Genomic DNA, 20,438 nt, shown 5'->3' with positions numbered 1-20,438 from the left:
CATTGTTTTCTGGCTCTTCTTTTTACTTTGGAAGCTTAACGAAACCAATTTACAAAGAAAAAGTGAGGCTTTTTTATTTTAAAACCTTTGCAATTTCTCTGCAGAGGCAGTTACATACATACCACAAGAATGTACAATGCAGTTTCAGTAAAGAGATAGCATTACCTTTCATAGACCAAATCACAGATGTATTTACAGTTCTCACTCCTCCCGTACCCTTTGAATGTATTCTTGCTATTCATTCTTACATCTGGATTTTGACCCTTCTTTGCATACATTTTTCGCACTTCCAAAATATACTGCTGTTGAGCCAGAAAATAAACACTCACTAAAATCTCAAATTAAGCTTCACCCTGAATGAGTTGTTGAGGGACCTGATCCTGCACTCGCTGAAGTCTGTGGAAGTTTTAATCACAAATCACACAAGCAAATGAGACAAGGGGCCTTATAGTCATAATACCTGGTCAACCTTCTGAGCTGCAGAACTGAAAGCTTTCTTGTAAGTGTTGTAATTCTAGAAATCTGCTAATAATAAAAATGGAATTTGGGAAATTTTTAGTTTGAACTCAGGCATTTCACTTAGGTCATGATCCCAAGCACTTCTTCAGCATGTTTTTCCCTTATGAATTATTAATACAAGGCTTGTAATGGGCTCACAAGTCACTCCAGAGCCCTTATTAGTAAATCATGGTCACAATATCAAACTGAAAAATTCACAGGATAGTATAGTAACGATAATATTTAATGATATTTGACAGAGAAAAAATAAATAGCAAAATATAAGAGACTGTCTATTTCCTCTAAATATTAATTGTTGTTTTCCCTAATTGTGTTAATCAAAGTTCCTTAATATTTCAAGCTTTTTTGGTTTGTGGTTTTTGTTTTGGTTTTTTTTTAATTCTTCACTTAAGAAATTTTTTTGTGGTTATTTTATAGCAGCTTGTTTTACAGTTTACTAATTCACTCTCTATATAAAACACCATTGGTGCTGTTTTATTTTTATTTTTATTTTAAATATACAGCAACTTTAAAAAAAAATATAGGGCATACCTTAATGTTTGGTGTCTGTTTACATTTTCTGTAATGTAGTCATTAAGCATACAACGTAGACTTAAAGGATGTCAAAACTGACAACCACACTATGATTGATGATGCTGTGCTAGACTAATTCTTACCAGGTGTGGTGTGATGTGAATTCAAATGCAGCTCAGGGTTCTTATTTGTATTAGTAAAGTTGTGCTTTGTCAAAGTTCTGTGACTTCTTAACCCACTAAATCCATCTTCTAATCCAAGTTTTTCTTCGCCTTTTTGCTGTATACAATATTTTTTTCCCTCTTTCTCAGCAAAGCAATCCTTATGACTTCGTCTTCAGCCAGGGTTTCTTAAGACATCCAGTTTGTGCAAATTCCAGAAAATACCAAGTCTGATGAGGTTATGTTAATTAAGTGTAAAATCTACATAAAGGCTTCCTAAGTGACTTGAGCTAGGGTAGGCGAAATTATGAAGGATGAAATTCACTCCATCAGCATAAAGCATAAACAGGAAGCTTTATGTGGAGAAGCAATAAAATACAAGATCTTCAACCAGAAAAAGGGCTACAGCACAGACTTCTTTGGTCCCTACAGAAATTGTCTTCATTGTCATCCCTTGTCACTTGCAGAACATGATGAGGCAGCTTCAAGTTATTATGTCTTGTTAAATGTCAGATGTAAATATTGGGTGCCTGCACCGCACCACTGAACAACAAATAAACTTTTATGAGGTAGCAGAGAGTGCTGGACCTAAAGTTTTAGGCTTTTTTTTTTTTTTCCCTCTCTCTCCTTTCTCCCCCTTCGCTCTCCTACATTTTTGATTTAGACTTTACTGGCACATTGTCATCAGCTGGATCATTCACTGTCAAGCCAAATGTCCAGCACCTTTGGTAGCAGAGAACTGTGTTGACCTGGGGTGGGCAATTGAATTGTATCTTTTTGTTTTCTGGCTGAGTGATCTATCCTGCTTGACTGTGTTTATCTTGGTTATATTTTATTAACAAAAGGTATTGATCTTGCAAGCAGAGCCTCAAGGAAGGAGAAAAATTCTTCAGAGTCCAATTTACCTCAACAGGCAAATAATCTAAAAATTTATATAATCTGATTGAACAAATCATAACAAACCACATCAAATGCTTCAAATGTTATGCTGCATGAAATGAAAGCACCTATTACCCCTCACCACTACCTCCCCCTTTCCCTCACCAAGCCCTATTTCACTCAGGTCTAATTTTAAGTGATTGCTTTCTCATGCAAATATCCATTGATTTGAATGAGATTTTGCAAGGGTAAGGGCTGAGCAAAGACTTTGGGATGTGATCTTCAGAGAAAAACCCAACCCCTTCTTTTTATGGATACAGAGAGTCACTGTACAGGAAAGTTATTGTACTATTACTGCACAAAAGTAGTGGAAGGAGGGCCAGCATGCGAGAAGGTGACATATGCAATCAGTCTGCAAGGGTCTGACAGGCTCTGCTTGCAGAAGCACCAGTGTAGGGGGAGGGGGAAGGCAGAGGCTTTGGGCATCCCCTAGATTACTCAGATGTTTCTCTCCAGGATTACTTTGAAATACACTGAAGACCTCTTTATTGAAATACACTGGCAAAGCATGGGGTAAGTGGAGAAGGCCAAATTTTAAGTTTGCTGGTAAATCATGTAGTTGCCCATACACCGAAACATCAGAGAAAGAGTATTACTTTAATTTGTCAAAGTCCTGATAACAAGCTCTGAGGATGGGATAGTAATTTTATAATTTAAACAAAACAAAACAAAATAAAAAACCAGAACAAAGAAAGCTGTTTTCTTATATATAGATAATTTTGTGTTGGTTTTTGGCTCTTTTTGATTTCAGTTGTAGTAGAGGCCTGAGGAAGTCACAGTGACCCCTGCAGGCAATAGAGTATCCTCAAGAAAGAGCTCAGGAAATTAGTATTATAATTACATACATTAAAAAAAAAATTATATATAAGATTACCTTTAGTTGTTGTTGTTGTTGCTGTTGTTGCTAAGTCCCTTTTTCAGTTTCCTCTGCATTTCCAGTGTTTGGAAACATGCAGGTGAACTTCAGCAAGCTGGAGCAAGGATTTTGATGTACAGGGGGACAGGATAAAGCAGGAGAAAAATTCACTGGAATTAAGCTTAACATCATTATTTGTTAATACAGTCTGTGCTTACAAAACAAATCAAAGTTTTTGACAGCAGAGCAATAGATGTGAGGAGTGATCCCTAAATTTGGAGCCCTGATAATCAGACTTTCTTCCCCATAAACAAGAGAAGTCTTGCATTTCTAAACACTTATTTTAAAGTCAACATAGGTAAATGCATTTCTTTCTGAATGATTACACTTATGAATTAAAATTCTAATTCTGTGTCCACTTTGAAATCTCAGTGATAAACACTAAAAAGATTGCTATGCCACCCACTTACAGTAAAGGAATTAAAGTGTGCCAAGGGCTACTTAATTGACATTCATGGCTAGTTTTATTTGCTATTTTTAAAGTACTCCTGTATAGAAATAGTTGTCCAAAGAAGTCCTAATGTCTCTATAAAGAGTATTGTCACTTACTTGAGAGGAGTAGGCATCCTGTGCCAAAGAGCACGGGGACTGGATCACCTGGCATGGCAGTCACAGGAAAGAATGGAGATACACTTCTTCTTTAACATGAGCAGCATCACATCTGGGTGGAGCTGAAGAAATTCTTGGAGGTCTTACTAGTATTTTACAGATCAGTCAGTGCTGGTTTTTTTGCTTCACTCATACTTCATCTCAGTTTACTTATAGGCATCAAGTTTGTTTCGTGCTGCTGGAGTCCTCTATTTACATTGCATTTTGGCTGGTTCATTTTTAGTGGGCTGGAAAAGACTTTTTCCACATTATTCGTTGGTGTTAATGGGGAAAATCTGATAAAAGCAGATTTTCCAGGAGGCCTCACTAGTAGGGTTATGTACTAACATTGATAATTCTTTGTTGCATCTGTATTTCAGACTTAATAATATTAGGCACTTCTCTGCATTACTACCATTGTTTTGGCAGATGAAGAGAGTGTGTCCTGACAGATTTGTGAAGGGATGAACTACTTAGTTATTGCTTCCCCTAGTTCTGTTGTTATAGCTATTAAAAATGCAGCCTTCGCTTTAACAGATCGTGTATCTTACTGCTCCTTTTTTTTTTTTTTTCCTGAACCAGTAAGATATCTCAGTGATGGTTTAGCAGCACAGAAAATCAAAGCAGAAGAAATATATTTGAGAGATGTGAGCTAATATATTCCCACTTGCAAGCCATATGAGGTGCTCTCAAAGTGTTCCTCTCACCATTCCCATTTACATGTATCACCCTTGTGGTCAGTTACTGTTTCTTTACCAACCCTCAGCTGAGCCATGGTAATATCATCTTTTAAATGTAAGGAGAATGTGAAATAATGAAATTTAAGGGAAGGCTTTTTCACTTGGGGCTCCTCTAACACACCTTTTCTCACCTTTGTTGAAGGCTGAGAGAGCTCACAAAGCTATTGTGGTTGAACTGCCACATTAACCCTTTTTGCCATGCAATACCATTGATCAAATGTCCAAGTTCGTAATTACACTTTTGTAATATATATTTCTCTTTAATTTGTAGCATGATTTAATATTTCTTGATAAATAAATATTACACATTTTTGTCTATTTTTATTTCCCTAGGAAGAATAAAAGGAAGAGGCAGGCAGTTCCAGATCCTTTCATCCCCACAGGAGTTACAGAGGTGGAAGAAAAACTGCATGGAGCAGAAGAGACATAAGTGGGTTTAAGCAGAGGGCTCTTAAGAGGAATTATCTCTGAACGTTATGTGCTGGCCAACAAAGTACGACTGATAACTTCCAAGGCCATTGTGGACCTAAAATGCTAGCAGTGGTCAAAGGAAATAAAGACTTTTATTAGGGGTCCCTATGTATCATTTTCCTGCTGCGGGATTACACTGCCAGCCCTGCAGAGGGAGATTTAGCTGGGTAATTCTCATTAAGGGGCAAACCTCTCTGACTTCTCCAGGTGCTTTGCCTGATTAACTGCTGAAGAACCAGGCCCTATGGTTGGCCCAGCTGAGCTCTAGCCTGTCTGCCTTTATGCAAGAAAAAGCTTCACATATCAGCTCCAGCTCATGCTGAGGAGTCTTAGTAGGCATTCTAATCCTAAGGGGAAACATTTCATTGCAATGCACAGCGATTTGCATTCTTTCTCAGAACTCTGCTGTTACATTATCCATTTTTATCTTGATTAAAAGAGATCAAGAAGTGCATGCTCACACACTACACATGCAGTTTTTCCATACAGGAGGCCTGGAACCCACACTGAAATTCTGACTCGAGGAGCTCTGGCAACTTCCAACTCTTGATGGATTTATGCTGTTTTAATAATAGTCCCAATTTATTGATAATTAACAAGGAGGGAAGTTACCAGGTTTTTTGTTGTTGTTGGGTTTCTAAGATATTCAAGTGTTTTCAGAAGTATCCAATGCTGAAGACTTAAACACTGCGAGAGCTCTGAGTCTGTGAGGATGATTTTAATGGTACTACAGAAGGTTAACCTATGGTACTAGTTACTGCCACAAACAAACAGGGAACTGAAGATATACGGGCACAAGGGAAATTCCAGAAGGCAGGCATGAAATTGTCCAAGTGTCCATGCCTCTAGTTTATAGTCTGTATTACATAATTCATCTCCAACATCTTCCCTCTGGGACTGCCCTGGAAAAATAACTACAAAAAGCAGGGCAGGGCAGGTATATAAGTAGCAAAATGCTCCTTCTGTTCTATGCAAAACCATGGACAGTGTTTGAATCCCTCCATCCTTACCTTTACCCTTTCTAAAAAGATTAGGGCACATGGAGCAAGAACTAATCCCTGCAACACCACTGTCATTTTTTGGGAATTGGTGTTTCCCAATGTTTAGTGTTCCACAAATAAAATGTGAAAAATTACTCTTTGGCTCAAAGGAAACAGGAAGACAAGTACATTGTAGAGTAAATGGTAGTGAGGTACTGCAAGGGCCTAAATGAGGTGCCTAGAACAGGGTGATGGCATAGTATAAAATTGATCTGAATATGAAAATTAGAAAACATTTATGCAAGAAGTTGAATGTCTCAACTAATAGCAAGGTAAACCAATGACCTGGCATTGGCAACGTTGCCTGTTTTCTATAATAGATTACTCAAAAAAATTGATTTTGGCTAAAAGTCACATATTTCCTCAGAGATAAGTCTGTCTTCCTCTCCAAACATTGCCTTTCTAGCTTTGGCCTGAATGTTTTGGGTGGAGATTTTTATACATAGGCACATGGAGCAAAAGATCCAGGCCAGAAAAAAAGGTAGAGAGGTGAAAATCTCCAATTAATTTTACATCTCTTGTTCTACATTTTTCAATGAGTGAGAAGTAACAGTTTTGAGGCGCTTACTCTAATGAGGTACTCAAATCAACAATACATATCCACACAGGAATTAGTAAATGAATATATCTGGAGAGAATCTGGTTTCACAAAAGCAGCTTGACCTGCCCAAATGAACTACTAAAGAAGGAGTCTTTGTGCTTTTGTAAGATGGATTTTCTGCTTGCTATTGCCACTTCAAAAACCTAACAAACCTTTTTGGTCCAAAACTAGCTGTGTGTGTGTCCAAATACACAGATAGTAGTTATCTGTGTGTGGCATTTTTTTTTCATAATACCCAAGTAGGAATAAAATAAATTTTCCTAAGTGGAGGAATAGGAATCTATCTCTGCCTGATTGGATATTTCAGTAAAATGGTTCCAAAGATCATTGCTACAGTCAGTCTTTTAATTTATGACTAGAAAATAAGTAATAGTGGAAGGTATATAAGCACAACTAGAAAAAGGTAAAAGGATTTAGACCAGAACAGGAACAAAATTTTTCAAGGAACTGAGACATCAAAAGAAGCCTCAGGCATTCTAGCTCTTCTCAGCCAAGGAAAATTTGCTGTTTGTTGAATCTTGCTTCTCTTATGTGTGTATAAAGAAAAATGTGCCACTAGTTCAGCCATTGAAATATATATTCACTGGACTTAGAGTTATCAGTTGCAGAGTCCTCACTCTATGGCCTCCTGGAGCACATGGAATTTTCTTTGTAACACTATGCTTTTGAAAATTACAGGAGTAGAAGATTAATACAATTATAAAGCCCAGGTAATTTCTTCCCATGCCCACCATACTGTAGAGCATTATGTGCTGCACAACTGATGGTCACAGTGGAAACTATTGATTCCAGCTTTACTTTGTTTTTTACCTGTAGGTCAACTGGCTTGAATCATGGCAAATTTGCTACCTTAAAGTTATTTACAATGTTTAATATAAACCACATCAACCCATAGCATAAACAAGAAATTAAGTTATAAACAATTTGTGATATTTCAGTGAACAAAAATATTAAGAAATAAATATTTTCTTGGAATGTATGTAGAATGCATGCTCTATGTTTTCAATCCTAATTTCAGCTTCTGATGAGATGAATGAAATATTCACATCCCAGCTGCTTCTGAATGTTCTAAGTGGAATTTCTTGGAGCAGTGTGAGCAGGTGGTGTTCCCACACAGCTCCAAATAAAGTTTATACGTGCTAGGGAGGCTGGATGCCTTGCAAACATGGATTCCAAAAACTAGTTTTTTTCTAATGCACATGCTTGGTCATTTTGTCATATGGCTGAGAGATCTTCCCATGGACAAGGGCACTGGTATGGAAATGTTGTCTGGAGCCTTTCCTTCTTCCAAGCCTTAGGCCATAGTTTTCTGTACCTGAGCCATGCTCTTCTCTAAGCTGCATGCATTTTAGTAAGTAGATTGTTTCAAGACTTTTCACAATTTTTTGTATTGTACTCTTTTGTACTTTTTTGTACTCTTTTTGTACTTTTTTGTACTCTTGCGCCAAGAGTGTTATACAGAGTAGGACATGAAGTTAGGGAGGATATCTGAGACTACCAGGTTTGTTGGGACACTCCAGAAAAGTAGGTCTTGTAGGGTTGGGGTGCGGGGGTTGGAGGCTGTGATGCAGTGGGGTAAACCAGTCTAATCACAGCTCAAATCTGGTTTCTGTATAAAGACAAAATGATGATGTGCTATAGCCCATACCCCAGTCCCACATATCCCCAACAGGAAATAATTTTGTCTGCTCTGAATTGGAGCCCAACTCAAAATTAATTGTCATGCAGCACACAAGGTAGGGATTTGACACCTAGGAGACACATTGAATGTAAGTACTCACAAAAACGTCACCTTTAGCAAGTTAGCCCAATCTTTGACTTTCCTATGCTACTCCTTGAGAACACAATCTCCTGTAAAGAGAGATTCACAGCTACTCAAACACCTGATCTGAACTGCACCTTAGAGGACTCTTCTGGCTACAGAGGGAACCTAGGAAACTCAGCTTCACAAGATTGGAGTCAGCTTTTGTGACTTTTCATTTCTCCGTGATCCATTTTGACTTTGATTTTTATTTTTTTTAAAATAGCTCAGCAACAGAGCCTGTATTTCCCATGTTGTGTTGCAGGCACTTTTCGTTTTCTCTAGTCTGTTATTTCAAGACTGTTTAAGACTCTGCCAGCTGGCTACCATCCTATGCTCGTGGAATCATGCAAGGGAGTACAAAAGGGCATAAGAAAGTTATGTTTTGTCCTTTTTGTCTTACCAAAATCATAGTATTCTTCTAAGTAGAGGACAAAAAATGAAGCAATAGGACAAAAACTTCACTTTGGGCTAGATAGAAAGCCTCAGTCTGGAGAAATTTTGCTGTGGTGAGTTGTACTGCTGTCGATTTCTTCTGTTTTATGAAAGTGATGTGAAAAACTTTTTAACTGATCCAAACATGTGTCTTTTAATCCCCAGTGTGAAAACTCCATCTAACATAACTTTTAACCTTGCAAGTTGTTTCACCAGCCATGTGGATGCAGTGCCATTTTCAGTGTCAGCACTTGATGCTTTGACAACAATGGTGTTGGACTTCCAGAGCCCAAATCAGGAGTTTCTTCTTGAGAAGTCTCACTTTATCCTTTCATTATAACTTTTGCTATGCTACTGTTTGGCAGTGGGGGTTAGGAGTTTCATCACCTAAAGGAATAGAGCCAAATATTTGCTTTGAATGATTACAGCTAAGATGTCCTTCCACAGCTGTGTGCCTAGATTATTGTGTACTCCTTGCTTATGAACACTGAACATATTTCATAAACAGAAAATATACTGTCCTGGTATTCTAAAAAAATAATGTACATTCACAAATTAGCTTTTATGCTGTATTTCTCTGATATAAATAATAAAACACTCTTTTCCACCTTTTTTTTTTTTTTTACTGCTGTAGCCTTTAGAAGTCTTTACGCTATCTCTCACTGTGATAAACTTTCTTAGACAGCATCTGTTAAGAGATCTCTTACATTGTAAATAAGCAAGTTATGACTATCTTTCTTACCTTTGTATGTTTAACTGTATTTTCTAGAACTATGTATTTAGAAGGGGGGTATGAGACTTTAACATTCAAAGTCCAAACCAGAAAAACACATCATCAGACAAGACATCTGGACAACTTAACAGAATGATGAGAGACCTCTCTACTGATTTGCTCCTGGACTACATTATAGATCTCTTAACATTTTCCTAGTGCTTCCAGAAGAACAGAGAATAAAAAATATTCTGTTGTGTTTCAAAAAAAGGTAATTAAAAAGAAGGGTATCTAAATATATATCTTTATACAAAAAAAATTTCTTCTGTATGTATCCATCTATTCACATATCTCACCCATGGAATTCTCACAAACACAAATATATTGTAATATATCACTTCCTTAAAATTATTATTTTCTTAAAAGTGAAATTAAATGGAACCTGAGCACAAACATGCCATTTTCTCCAGTGAGAAGTAGCAGCTTTCAGTAAAGGATTAAAACAGATGCTAGCTTTTCCTGACTTTGAACCTTTTGAGGTGAGTATTATATCTCCTGATCCACAAGCTACAGCTATGGTTTTAGTTATTTCACGTCACTTGATTATTACCATTTGGGGATACCACCAAAATGAGCTTCATGCACAGAAAATTCTAGCCCCTACAGTTTAATGTGACATCTGTTCTAACACCTGATTAAATTCAATAAGAATAACCCCTCAGAAGTCAACAACCACAAGGAAAAGAGTATCTGTTGATGACTTTTAGAATTTTTTTTTATTTCGCAAGGCTGGAGGCCCTTGAAATTTTTTGTTTTCTTCAGTGGAAACTAGTAATAACATGTGATGTTAAAATACATGTCTTTAACCACTCTGAACAAAAGAATTAAAAAGTTATTGGGCTGAATCTCAAGACCAGGTGGAGCAGATGCATCAAGGGCAAACGCACCAATCCACATAAAAAGACATGTACGTATGATTGAGATATAGGACAAAAGACCTATTCAAGATGTCCAAGACACACAGAAGTACTACCGTAATAAAATTCTTATCTGATTATCATAGAAGAAATGGATGTTAATTTAAAAAAATATTGATTTTTACTAAGGATACAAGAAAACACTAGATTTCGCATCCAGCATGTTTTTCTGGAAACAGAGCAATTAAACATGACCAAAAAGGTCTACTGTCTTCTCTTTTTTTCTCTTGAAAGTAGAAATATTTTCTTTCACTGGTGTCTAGAAGATCCAAAACACCTCTCTGCAGTCAGTATTCAGGAGACACACAACATATGGTTACTGAAAACTGGCAAGAGAACAGTTTCTCATTCTCCAGTCAGGCATTTATTGAAGATGCTCAGAGGACTATCAACACAGCAAATACTCCTTCTTGCTGATGCACTTTTTTGCTGTAGTGACCTAGATAATCTTCTGATAAAAAAAGGCAGTTTAATCACAAAGCTCATTTTTTTAAAGTCAAGTGTTCAATATGCTTTGTTCAAATTACTGTATATAACAGAAAAATTGAAAAATAATCTTGTAGGCATGAACCTTGCTTTTCTGTTTGGGATTTTTTTTCAGTCATTTCTGTATATTTTTACACATGGTGCATTTTTGCATCTTTACACTCACACTGTCCAGTAGTTGAGGTCTTTCTAGAAGCTCATGTGACATTATGATCTGCAGAAAAAAAAAAAAAAGCCAAATATAGTGTTTCTAACTCTATAATTTAAATATATATAGAATTTATAGGAAAATATTGCAAAACAAAAATCAAAGCATTAGCAACATGTTTTACTCTCTGAATCTACCAGTCCTTGCCTGCCTTTTTCTGAATACAAATAAATTAAGGTTTTTTTACTGCTATCAGAATTCCTTTTGTTATGAGTATTTACATAATTTCAAGCTATGGCCCTGTCTTCTTGTGCTAGAGTCCATACAGTACCATTTTTCTAACTGAATTCCAATAAAAAGGCACTAGTACATCCTAAAAACAATTGGTAATATCAGAAATTCTCAAAATGCTCTTACTGGCATTGTTGTAGGCTTAAGGGTGAATAGTGACCTAGACAAGAACATGACCATCAGAAAATTAGGCCACCCTTACACAGAAATACAGAACAGGAAAATTACTGAGATTCTATCACCCTGGAAGTATTTATAGCTTTTTAAGAAATGTCTTGTAACACACATCTTTCCTTGAACAAGACCGAAAAAAAAATTAGGAGGAAAATACTTAGTTTCCCTAGACCTGATGTCTTCAAAGACAAGGCTGTCCTCAGCCCTTTGGTAGGCACACAAAGGAGTGATCCAGGACATAGACCGTTTCATCTATATCCTCAGGGAAGAGCCATTGGTGACCCACTAACTGACATTCAGTTGGTAGATCCATGAAGAACTCACTGGGAAATTGTCTGCAAACATACCCAAGGAATTTGTGGATTCTCCCAGACTGGACATACCCAGAAGCCATCTGGAGAGGGCCCTAGGCAACAGCTCTAGGTAGCTCTGTTTCAGCAGGAGGTTGGACCAGATGATCTCCAGAAATTCCTGCCAATCTCTGCCATCCTGTTTTTGTGTGATTCAGTAACTGCTAAAGCCCTGAAATGTCTTACATCTACAACCAATATAATGTAGCATAGGAGGTTTGATAGGCTCCTGTCAATAGCCTGAGCTTTATGCCTAAAAAGAGAGGGTGGAGAACTAGAATGAGTAGAGCTAATTATCAGGTCATTATTGTGAGATGGTAATGATGGCTGAGATCTTAAGGAATAGCTTTCCTAGGTCCCTCACTTTTATAAATGGCAGTAGGAGAGCTTTCTATCTTCTCAAAGGCAACCTGGTGGAGTGCACTTGCTAGAGTATGGCTCAGATGGGAAGGAAATGTTCACACGGGATGATAAAAGAGGTAAGTGGCAAATCCTTCAACCACCTCTCAAACAAAACACAACATCTGACTTCAACAGTGCAGACAGATTTAGAGTTTGTAACAAATCAAACATGAACACTAATCTGATGTGTTTAGCAAGCATGGCGTCTACAATCCTGGGATCATTATTTATTTTACTTAAGACTGCCTAGTGCTATAGATGTACTTTCTGGCAATCTCACTCCGTTTAAACCAGAGGAATATTGTTCCCACTGAATATTTGGAAGATGTTTTTTCTTTCAGTTCCTAAAATGAGCCACCTTACAACATTTTAGAAATAGAAGGATGAGCTTCTATGTTGACTCTACAGTAAGATCAGACTTCAGAAAGACACCTTTATGTAAGACTTTGTGTAATGATTTTCCTCCCGACTTCTCTGCTCTGGAAAATAACAGCTCTTCTGTCAAGGGTTTTGTGTAGTTCTGTGAGTAAACTTATGCCTACACTGTAGAAAGATTGCAATACCTGTGTACAATCATAAGCATTCCCTTGTGCACTCACAGGGCAGGAAAAAATTTCAATGAAAGAAAACTAGAGGAACAAAAAAGATAAGAAGATAAGTCTACTGTATGTTTTCAGATCTCTCATAGGTATACATTAAATTTCTTTGGAAACCAAGGTAAAAAGTAAATATTTAGTACAAGACAAACTGTGAGAAAATAATATTCAAATAACAGGAAATGGGAAATTTTCAGCTCAGGGATTTCAGAGACTCTAATATTTTTATAAATTTCTTCTTATTTCTTGTAAACTGAACAGAAGATACAAAAATGACATGTTACGGGATAAGTGGATGCTAATGTAAGCGGTCACTTACATTAGCATGCTGAGCAGCAAGTCCATTTGAATGACATAAATGGTAACTTAACAAAGTCTGGCACAAGCCCAGTCTTTCAGAAACAAGGTGCCTACTTCGCACGTGGAGTGAGGACTTCCAGATGAATCATCAGTGGGAACTGGACATTCTGAAAAGGGTTTGTGCCTAGACCTTTAACCTTCATTTAAAAAAAGGTTGCTGTTAAATTGACAAAGATTGAAAAAAGAAATTATCTGAGGCCTGGAAAACCTACCTTATAGTAAATGGGTAAATCTGTTTCCTTTACATAAAAAGGTTAAGAAATGACATGACAACAGTCTAAAATTACCTGCATTATTTCTTGTAATGGAGTCTTTAATCTAGTAGATAAAGGCATAATAAGAAGGAACAGAAGCTACATAAATACCAACTGAAAATAATCTCTGATTTTTAAGAGTAAATGAAAATTACCTATTGAAACAGATGTGGTGGTTTCTCTGGAACCTTTTAAAATCAAAATAGATATTGTGATTTTTATCTCTAAATCCTGACACATATATAAATTCATAGGGTACATAGAATAATTAAATAATATATATATATGTAAATAAATATATTGTATATTAGAAATAGTTGATATGGACTACATCAAAAAATCACTGAGAATTGCCACTTTTTAATTTGGGTGATACAAAATTCTACATTAATATCAGTGTTAATACTATCTGTTCAAACTGGAGTTCATTTTTCTTGCTATTCAGAGTTGAACAAAGAGACTGTCTTCTGTCGAGACACCCCTGTTTTGGCATGATGCAACTCTATGATCATTTATTTGCATGGATTTGTATGGTTGTACTTCCTCAGTCCAGATTTTCCTTCTTTCTCAGCAGTTACACTAGATCAATAACCAAGTATCTGGGAGGAAGTTAAAATGCTTCATACATTCTTATCCATATGTGAAGGTGTGGTGTATGACCCTTGCAGGTACCTGAGATGCCACAGCACTGTTCAATCTATCGAGTAGTTATATTCCCTTGGTGCCCTAAAATGCTCCTTCCTTAGCTTGGACTGGAAGCACATATGAGGCCACCCAGTCAGGTCCTGATAGCTGAACCCTCAGACTGCAGTCCTTGCTGATTTATCCTGTCAGTTTGCCTCCTCACAGCCACCTTCAACATAGACATTACTCAATTTTCAGTAGACCGAGCTGCAACCTGAGCTCAACCAAACACTCTGGAAATCAAACTGATTTGATCAAACCTGGATGTTTGGCAAGTCTGAAATAAACAGACTGTTATACTGGTAGTAAAGAAGAAAATATAGACTAAAAGAGACAGAACAACTCTCAGGACTTGTAGTACTGGCTTTTAAGCATTTGCTACATATAAAAGAATGTGAAAAGTGAGACAGCCCAAATCCCATTAAAAATACTGCTTCATCTGACCCATTTGGAGTATTGAGAGAGTGAATAGATCTGACTGCTTATTTAGAAGTATTACAGGCGTTGTATTGGAACAACTGATATAAAAACACGCTATCCCACGCTCCCACTTTTCCTGCTATTTGCCAATTCGTAATTACAGTATGTAAATACACAGCAGAATGGGTCTTTGGTTAATCAAATTGATTTAATTGCTGAATCCCCACAGATGAATGTGAACAGAGTCTTCTCTTTTCTCATTTTTTGTTGGCAAAACATAGCCACACAAATGATAAAAATTCCACCAGAAACGGGAATGGGATTTGAATAACTGTCTTATTGGAGCATTGCTAGAACACCTGTAGTCAGATTCAAAAGGCTTCAACAGGGTCATAATAATTTTAGACCTGTAAATTATGACAAACCCTAGAGAATTAATTAGGTCTTTGTAGATTATCAACGTGTATACGTATACTTTTTATAGTAATCTGTCATTGTTTTTCATTTAATGAATTACATAATTAAAAATTCAGTAACACCAAAAAAGTGTTGCAAAGGGTTCACAAGATAGTCTCAATTGTCCATAGCCTGAGTCTAAAGCTCTTGTCATAGTTATGAGTATTATTATAAATATCATGTTTAGTACATGGCACATTTAGTCACGACATTATCCTGATTGCTTTTGGCAGGTAACTGATTCATATAATCTGAAGAAAGAAAGCCTGGAGATGTCCTTGACAAAATAGTGGGTCATTAAAATCTGATGACTTCATGAGCCAGTAGAAACACATGTAAATTTCAGAGTTTTGGACCTGCATTGGATGTATTCATGCTACAGACCCGAGAATTTGAAATTTCCCCAAGCCAGGTTAAAGGGTTTCCCAGGTCAAAGCTCTATAAAAAAAGGCAGATACATTCCTGTGTAAGCTTTGGTAAACCTTTCTTTATATGTTAAGAAGTTATGAGTGCACATTCCTGTAAGGGTGGTAGCCTGCAAGATTTGGCTGCCAAAATCCCAGACTTATTCCCTGCTATAAATCAGAAGTGAAGCCTCAAACCTGGTATTTGTGATAAGATAAACTAACCCCACTTTTACATAGAAGCTTTGTCTCAATCCCCTTTGTCTCATAGCCTGGATGAATATTGTAACCATTCTTGTACATTATACAGAGGGAAAGAGGAGTAGTAGTAGCAGTAGTAGTAGTGGTAGTAGTAGCAGTAGTAGTAGTAGTAGTAGTAGTAGTAGTAGCAGCAGCAGCAGCAGCAGCAGCAGCAGCAGCAGCAGCAGCACAGATTTTTCTTCAACTGTTCTTTGAACAAAGCCAGCTGTCGCTGTAAACTGGGTCCCATTCCACAGGCATCTGAGTGGGCCTGTGAGAATTTGCTCATCAGAGAATTCTGAAAGAATATTGTGCCTTGGTAAGGTTTAGCACATGTAGGGTTTAGTCCTTTCTGCCCTGCTAATTTACTAAGCTGTTTCTAAGACAACGTAATTTTTATATATTTTCAAGGTCTGGTTCAGTTCCACATCCAGAGACCTGCATTTAGATGTCTAAAAGTATCTGTCTGCGTATGAGATGGAAGACTGGCTTCCCACCATATTAATTCAAAGCCTAGTCAACATGGTCAGGTGAGTCTAGAGTTTACCAAATAGATGTTTCCTTTACACTGAGTTAACTGAGCCTTGCTGACTAACAGCTCAATTTATTTATCTAGACAGATGCATTTGAGGTGCCCTGATAGCTTTCCTGGCCAGTTGCTATTAGTCCAGTAGACCTCAACTCCTCTGTTATATCTGTCAGGCCTGTGCAGATATCTTAGGTACTCTAGGATGCCTAAACATCATTAGCTGAATATGGTTGAATATTTGAGCTGTACCACAGGCTTATACTGTTAAAGAGGCTTAGCCATTAGCATACTCATAGACACTTGCATCTCGGTAAATTAACCTAGATTTCTGAGTCTGAAGGTTTGCCCTACTGGTAAAACTCAGGGGTTAGTTAATATCTGACACAGTTTTCTAGTTAGGCACTGATAAGTCTTATTCCAATGCACCTATTGCCCTTATTCAGCTCTGTCCATAAATTCTTTGAGTAAGCTCAACCAACTCTAGACTACCTGAGCCTTGAAACAGACTCACAAAGGTCACTCATATTTCACAAATAATGGCACTGCTAACTTTTCATCTCAGTAGTTCATGGGTACACTGATTTAAGTGCTTACTATACATTTCTTTAAGACTCAGGATAAAACTGCTGCCAGATTTCAATTCTAAAGAAAATAAAATTCTTTACATTGCTTTTGTATTTGCTTTGTGTGATAACTACCTTTCAGCCTATTACTAAACTCAATTAGAAATTCTTACTTGTGCTGCAGTGCTTTGCTGAGGCTAATGAACAAAGTTTCATAAAATCAGCTTGTGACCATGTGATGACTATTAAAACGAAAAAAAACCCTTAACAATTATCATAAGGAAATCAGTGTACTATGGAATTGTTAGAGGGTGCATCGTGAACTAAAGTCCTTCTAGCTCATCAGAGCTCTGCCTGTTCATGCTGGAGCACAGACCTGGTTTTAAGCAAACAGATGGAAATACAAACCTCTGATATTCCTATTCCACTTTGTGCAACAAACATGTTTAGAAAGAGGAATTACATTGACCTTGAAAAACTATTGCACTGTACTCTGCACTCAAATTCCTTCCTAACTCTCTTTTCTATCATATTCTATCAGTGTTATTTATGAAGGCAAGTTGTTCTCATTTTAGTTTTTTAAACTAGCAAAATAACTGCCACACAATGTTAAGACAGTTTTATTCCAGATAAATTAGCAGGTTTTAGAAGGCTTTAATAATTTTCTTCCCTTCCACCCTACCGGCTTGCTGTGCTATACTATACCCTACTATGCTATCACTTGCTGTCAGCCTAGATACTAATCCTTTCTGTTGGTGTTTTCTGCCCTAGTGTCTCTTCTGGCAACAACCAGAGTTTTCCCCTCACAACTGTCCTTCTTCAGATTCTGGCTAGAAAACTGATAGTGTTGTAGCCAGGCTGATAATTATTTCACAGTGGGACTTTCCAGTACTGTTCAGAGACGCTGAGAAACATTTGCTTTGGAGAACACCAGACATGCCTGGAGACTTACACATGCTATAATTTTTCAGCAGTCAGAAGCTTTGCTAACATTCAAGTCTTTCTGAAATTCTGTTTTTCCTGCTAATGTCCAATATTTGGTTTACGTCTTATTCCCTTTGTATCTACATTCTCAGCATGCTTGTTTTTTGTGTATGTAGCAGATGGTGCGACCAGGATACTTCTTCATGTAGGTTTCTACATGTGAGCTGTTCAGACTAGGTTTTTCTTAGAGAAAACAGATGTCTATTTTAGCTTGTACTTCACAAAGTCCTCAAAAAAGGTCAGATGAATTGAATTAGTCTCCATTGGCCACTATGAATTAGTCTCCATTGGCCACAAATGTATTTATTTTAACTAACATATATATATGCATACTTCAGATGTCTATATCTATATAGGAATCTGACCATAGGATGAGCATGAACTGTCTTTCAAAAATCACATGATCTCTAATAATAAATTTTGCATATAAGTGGATAGTATAAAAAACATACAAATAAAATTTATTGTCTAATCCTTTATACTGCTCTGCTTTCTCCACCGTGCCAAAAAACACCTATAACTTCTCTGTTTACTTTTTCTTCTCGTGTTGAGCTTTCATTGTCCACTGAATACTTCAACACTGAAAGTATTGTGCCTAACCTAACAGCCACTCAGTGAAGTAATCCAACAGCATATTATAGGTGCCTACAGAAACAGAAACATCCTGGCCATAAAAAATAATGCCCTTGAAAAGCTATTTGGAGAAACATTTTGTTTTCTTTAGTCTTTCAGAATGTGAAGATGTGTTGTATGAGGTATTTTATACATGCAAATGCTTCATTTTCTTTAAGTCTTTATTGTACTATTTGTTTTCAAATGAGTTTTGTGGTTGTTTCATACAGCGAATGTAAAACCAGGGTACATGTCACTATTCTGTGGTTTGCCATATACTTTTCTTTAATAAATCATCACTGAAGATGTGAACAAGTTTAATTTCACAATGTAAATATTTCCCTTTCCAATTCGTGTGTTTGTATGTGTGTGCCAAAACCAGATTTTTCTAAGAAGCAATCATCTAAAACCTCACAAATTCGGCACAGCATGAAGCTATGCCAAATAATACTCCCATGGAAAAACTGCAAATGATACAGATCATTTATATTTATGAATCCTGAGCTCAAAGTAATACCTATGTTTTTATTTAACTTTGTTTGGAAGCCATGTTCAGTGATTTCTGGATTCTTGAGAACATAATGATGTATATAGATCATAAATGACCCTCCTGCTGTTTGTCTGCCCAAAACAGACCTTTGGATAAATAAACAATCTCAAACATAACTAAAGTATTGGTATATTCCAAACTTCAGGAAAACTTTGAAAACATTAATACTGGAAAGAGTATCAGTTACACAGAGTTATAGAATAAATTCGTTTGGAAATGACCTTGAAAATCAAAGAGTCCAGTCATTGACCAAACACTCACTCATGACCGTGACACAGTGATTAGAAAGTGGAAATGCTATTGGAGCCCAATGCCATCCACCTTTTGAACACGGATGTGCCATGTTTTACAGATTACAGCCATGTTAGCCAGCAATAAAAAAGGAGAAGGGCAGTCGTCAGACATGTTCCACAGGAATAGCTGGAAGAGACAGGCTCTAGCAACATGGATATCTGCTATGCCTCATCTTCAGCTCACGTAAATTAGAGGTGTCTCTGCATCGTGCTTATCTGTGAGAGTGACAGGAAGCCATGTGATTTTTGGAACTGCTTTCACTGCCTATTGGACTTCAAGTAGAGCACTAAATGGAAGGACTCTGTCAGTGCCCACTAATCCAGCAAGGAATCACAGACTTCTGATTCAAGAAGATAGAGAATTCATCACTTGGGTAATGAATTTTACTGTGAAGAGGTTATGATTACACATAAAAAAGACTTACCTTATTTTTATCGAGTTTCTTTCTGTTGTGTCTGAACCAGTTGCATCTGATATTAACTCGATTTATGTCTCAGTTACTTGCTAGAACAAAAATTCTGTGACATAAATGGCCTTCCAACACACTAGAAAAAAATTGATTAGAAAATACAAATCTACTTTTTTGAAGGTTCAATGTAACAAAAAAATTCTTTAATACTGCTTGTTTGTTTTATGTGCTGGAAACCTGCGAAGCTTAAACTGTACTAAGTTATACACCTCAGTCACAAGAGCAACTACACAGACTAACACAGCTTTTGTGGTGTCTGTACAGCTGCAGCTCCCATTCATCTACTGTCTGAAGTCACCTCCTTTATCACTAACTTGGTGTCTATGCACTACCCTGACATTGTGTCTCTACTACTTCTGTGACAGCAATAAAGACATATTCTAGAAGAAGCACAGCTGACATGCTCTGTGTTCCAGTTATTGTGTCCTTTCAGACCGTACAATGAAAGAGCTAAATAAAGGCAGAAGTTCAACCATTTCCCAGTGTTGTGCATCCCAGCTTCCTCAGGAGCAGAACCTGAGGTGCAGCCTGTGCTGTTGACTCTCAGCTCAGCTAGATCTGGGCAGGCCAGACCCTTTAATTTCCAGGGCTCACTGTTGTGAGACTTTAGTCACAGAGCTTTTCAGAAAAAGACCTCACACCCTTTCCCCCCAAATTCCAGACAAAACTGGTGTCCAAAAAAAATCTAAGAAAAAGAAATTACTTTGCCAGCCAAAAAACACTTGAAGCTTTAGGAGAATATATATCAGGGAGATTTCA

This window comes from Taeniopygia guttata, chromosome 1 (assembly GCF_048771995.1).
Source record: "Taeniopygia guttata chromosome 1, bTaeGut7.mat, whole genome shotgun sequence".
In the NCBI taxonomy this organism is placed as follows: Eukaryota; Metazoa; Chordata; class Aves; order Passeriformes; family Estrildidae; genus Taeniopygia; species Taeniopygia guttata.
This window is presented reverse-complemented; position numbering follows the sequence as displayed.